At 30.2% G+C, this 5,329-nt stretch overlaps 1 long non-coding RNA gene across 1 annotated transcript; it reads left to right on the forward strand.

The window, feature by feature from the left end:
- The first annotated feature begins 2,925 nt into the window (after positions 1 to 2,925).
- On the forward strand, positions 2,926 to 4,660 carry LOC122197643 (uncharacterized). Its single transcript, XR_006191257.1, has 2 exons — positions 2,926 to 3,499; positions 3,592 to 4,660. It is a non-coding gene; the product is annotated as an uncharacterized LOC122197643 (long non-coding RNA).
- The last annotated feature ends 669 nt before the right edge of the window (positions 4,661 to 5,329 follow it).

Genomic DNA, 5,329 nt, shown 5'->3' on the forward strand with positions numbered 1-5,329 from the left:
ATATATATATATATATATATATATATATATATATATATATATATATATATATATATATATATATATATATATATATATGTGTGTGTGTGTGTGTGTGTGTGTGTGTGAGTGTGTGTGTGTTTCTAGCATTTATTATGTGCTCGTAAGCACAAATCTTGACCAACAGATGGAATATAATCAATGATCATGATCTTAGAGTCTATGATATTACAATAAGGTAACATGTACCATATAATCACACAAATTTCACCATAAATGTATTTTCGTCAATTAACCTATATTAAAAATGGAAATTTCCGAATTTTAAGGGATAATTAATTCCCTTATATTTAAATATATGAATTTTTATATTGATTATAATTTAAAAATTATATTTTAGTCTTTCGAAATGATAGAATGCCGACAATAAACTAGTAAAGATATTTTCGATTTTATTCTTGCAGAATATAGTTACAATTCAGATATTTTTGATAATTAACCTGATATTTTTTATTTTATTCTTGTAGAATACAGTTTCATGCAAGATATTTTTCTATAACAAACATGATTAAAGAATTATATAAAACATATTGTCAAGAATAACATTTTCTAAGGAATATGAATTTTATTCTTTAAGAATCACTAATTACATTAATTTGTAGAGAATAAGACTATAAACAACTATTACATTCATCCTGAATATATATATATATATATATATATATATAATGGTTTAAGAATTACATTTATTCTTTAAGATTAAAACTAAGAATGCTTAAAAAATAAAAAATAAAAACATCAAAATATAAGAAAGAATATTGTTGTTAAGAAACATTTTATACATTCTAACATAATATATTATGCTAGAATACTCTTATTCTCTATGTTTTCTTCATTTTCCACATCAATGACAACCTCTTCAAAACCTTAATCCACAAATAAAACATAATCAACTTTCAAAAATTAAAAAATTTACTATATTCTAAGAATATTATAGATAATAATCGTTTTATACATTTTGGCAGAATACATATATACTGCTAGAATAAACTCTTGTTTTTCATGTTCCAAACAACATTTTTGTATTCGAGTGAGCGGATCCTGAAAAAAAAAACACAAACTGAATCAAAACACAAAAATGTTAAAGTAGCAATAATATTGAAACCCAAAATGAAGAGTGCAACAACATAATTAAAACTAAAGGCCTAACCGTAATATCCTTTAACCTAAAACATAATGAAAATTTTACGAGATTCTATTTATGTTGTGTGTTTGGTAATTCACTACTTAAGTTGACTTGGAATTCAAGATTCCATTCTGACAGAATTGGAATTCGAGATTCCATTTCGACAGAATTCGAGATTCCATTCTAATAGAATGCATTTATACAAAAAAAAAATTGACAGAATAGACTACATAGTGCACTTAAATCATAATCTTTTCTTTTAATTTGCCCAGCTATGTAATAATAACATGCCCATTGGATTGGTTGTTGACTTGTTCAAACTCCAAATGGGCACAACCACTAAGAAATTATAAAGCCAGAATAAACAAGAACACCTTTTTATTTATACTCATTGATCATATCAGTACCTAATTGTTGCCCTTTTATAATCATGACATAATTCATAGCCTAATTGGAAAACAAACATATCACCCCACACCTTCATTTTCATGGTCAAAGATTTGTCCCTAATTTTAAACAAAAAACAAAAAAATATGGAAAAAAGCTATAAAGCTTTTAGAAATAAAAAAATATATATGCCATAAAAATAAGTTTTTGTTTGTTTAGTTATTCAAGAAGGATTAGAACACAAGAAATAATTAAAAACTTACCAAGGTGGGTGGATCATAACTTTACAATGATTGTGAGATCAATATGTATATTCTAGATCAGCACATATTCTTCTTCTGAGTGAATTCATGGGCAGTTATTGTAATCACTAAGAATTCGACCAAAATTCATCAATGGAGTTAAAAAAAGATTGGGATCGGTAGCATGAAAACGATTAAGGAAAATAGAAAAATTCAAGTCAAAAGTAACATAAAAATGGAGAGAAGGGAATCAACCATGCAAAAAGAGAGACTATGGGAAAAAGTAATCAATGGTGCTCTAGGTTACCTGAATCAAACCGTGATCGTTCTTCCAGGGAAAGAACACAGCGGTGCCGATTGCTACCAGGAAGAAGGAGGGCAATAGTGATGGGGAATGAAGGGATGGGTCATTGTTTTGGTGCTTGATTACATACATGCATGTAAGGGTATTACATAATATGCACTTGATTGCGGAAGTGAAAAACCAAAAATCAACAAAGTTAAATCCATAGAAAATGATACAAGATAAAGAAACTGGAAATGCATAAAATGGAAGGAAAATAGACATATCGAGAGACAGAGGATGGAGGATACGTGGTAGCTTGTTGTGATCGTTGGAAACTTGCTGTTCGGGATTGCCGAAGATAGAGACAGAGATGCACCTGTTGGAGGCGTTTTTGTTTTATGGCCACAAAGGGGAAATATATATATATATATATATATATATATATGTTGTCTGGTGCTTATTTTAGGGTTATTTAGTGGGACTGGATTTAAGGGAAGTCGAGCCATTATTTTAGGGATTATAATTTTCGAATATAACTAATTGTATATATATATATATATATATATATATATATATATATGTGTGTGTGTGTGTGTGTGTGTGGTCAAACCTTATGATCTGATGAGTTAAACACTACACGCTAACCACCAGTGTCATCGCTAACTTTAGTGTAATCAACGTCAGCATGATCCCATTATCTTATTGATCAGTGTATATTAGGAAGATTTCACTTATATATATATATATATATATATATATATATATATATATATATATATATATATATATATATATATATATATATATATAAGGAAGATATCAGTTGTATATAAGGAAGTTATACATTGTATATATAGAATATATGTTTGATCTGTAATCTTGGTGATTAGGATTAGATGTTTACTTAGATATGTATACATCCCTTAATTAGTGGGATTTCAGTTATTGTAATTGTATATAATCAAAATTAGGGTAAAACCCTAATGTTGGTCTTGGTGGCCATCTTTGTGACCTCGTTCTCTTAGTGAGAACATTCTTTCTTAGTGAAAGCATCTTTGTGATTATCTTTATTCTTTGTTCTTTTCTTGTTCTTCATTATTCACTTGAGTGTATCCGATCGTTACAAACCATCAATTGGTATCAGAGTGGGTTTTTTATACAATCAAGATTCAAAAGTTCAAGGTTTCTTCAGAAACTCGAAAAACTAGAAGAAGAAGAAGAAGAAGAAGAAGATGATGATGATGATGAAAAGAGTTCATACATGTTTAAACATTTGAAGCTAATATCTCTTTATCTTATCAGAAATTTTCGATAGTAAGGTTATAAATTTCAATCTAAGATCTATTGAAGATTTAAAAGTTCAAACCCTATTCAGAACCTCGAAAATCAAAAGGAAAAGAAGAAGAAGAGCTCAATCAGGTAAGTTCTATGATGTATGTTCTTGTTTAGTTAAATCTTTTTATAGAGTCAAACACAAATTGAAAAAGATGTCGGGTCACACAAAACCAAAGAAGATATAGGTTTCAAAAGGTACATCTACTGATTCTGAATAGAAGCCTTCAAGTGAAATTGGAAAAATTCATTGGAAACAAAAATCTCCAGAAAAGGAAGAGAAGTGTTCTGAAACTCCAAGCTAGATGTTCTAATCAGATCCGAAATATTCAGATGCGAGGTATGGTCCAAAACCCAGACTCAAATGGGTTCCTAAGGTTGTTTCTTAATTATTTTAGGATGTGAGAGAGTCTGATTTTTAAAATAATCCACATTAGTTGTGTTTCTCACCGAAGAAAGGTTGTGTCTATGGTTTTGGTGCCCATGTTAAATGTTTTGTGCAAGTTTTGTTTTTGTTTAATGTTTTCTCATTAGATTTGACATTTCTTTTGGTCAAGGTTTTGCTTGTATGTATTATTATGTGAAGTCTTTGTCAAAGAACAGGTTTTGCATTTTTCAAGTGGCTTTAGTCAAATAAGATGTGCAAAAGTAAGAAGGAAGATTGAAGCTGATGAGACTCTCTCGCTGATGTGCTTTATGCTTGGGTTTTCACGCTGATATAGATTCTCGCTGATCCTCCATTTAAAGCCTCTCAAGCTAATGCTCCAAGAATTCTCATGTTGGTATACTTCATTTGAGGTCATTGTATTTCGTCTTGTGTTGGTGCACTCATTTATTGATTGGTCTTTCACTGAACCAATGAAAAGAAATGCTTGCAAAGTGACAAAAATAGTATGATTTTCATGCTGATGCGCATGATGATTAATCTCACACGCTGTTGACAACAGAAAAAGATGTACAGGGGCAGTTTGATCAAGCAAGTTTCAAAGTAGTCATTAATGTGGAAACATGGTGATCAGTTGGTCAAGTTTTCTGAAAAAGGTTAGCTTGGTCAGGTATTCGTGACAAGAAAGTGGCAACTCCAATGTTCGTGGAATCAGCAAAAGCATGCACAGGGTATTTTGGTCAGAGCATCATTACAAGTTGTATATGGTGATCTGCATAAATGTATCTCTCTTTCACGTGATGTTTTATAGAAGAATATTAGCCACGATTAACTATTTTAATATAATTGATATTGGTAGTTCACATGTTGTTGTTGCTGTTATCTGTGAAGCTTCATAAGGAACTATGTTGTCAAAAAGTTAGTTTGAGAAGCAAGAACAACATATGATGTTCCCTTTTCTCAGGCATAGATGCTAACCTTCTTTCGTTCTTACAATTATTATGGGTATGTGTTGTATGAAGCTAAGAAAGAAGACAAAGGGTATTATCAGCTTTTCCTGGTTTATGCCTGTCTCTTTAGATGAGTTGTTTAAATGAAAACATGGATTGCATGCACAACAACACAAATTCATTTGGTCTAGTAAATAGCTAAATGTTGCATGTTTTTCAAGTTCCCTTCAGTTCATTTTCATAAATGGGAAACCAAGAATAAGAAAGAAGAAACATGTGTCAAGATAACTGTCAATGTGATGTCTCTATCAAATGTGATCTACTGTATTCAAGACATACGGGAAGTTTGGTCAAAAGCTTGAAAAATCTTTTGACAGCTTTCTTTTGTTTGGTATTACTACCAAGAACCATATGAATGAAAAGTCACAGTAAAGGGTGCAACAAGTTTTTAGCTAATAGAATTATTAACAGGCATAGTGAAATGAATGAAAGGCAATGACATTCTTTGTTATAATAATTCAGGTGTTTTCTTTTATTATTAAGCACGTTTTAAGTTTGAGTAGTTTAGAAGAATAAATCAAA

The sequence above is a fragment of the Lactuca sativa genome, chromosome 4, assembly GCF_002870075.4.
Source record: "Lactuca sativa cultivar Salinas chromosome 4, Lsat_Salinas_v11, whole genome shotgun sequence".
Classification (NCBI taxonomy): Eukaryota; Viridiplantae; Streptophyta; class Magnoliopsida; order Asterales; family Asteraceae; genus Lactuca; species Lactuca sativa.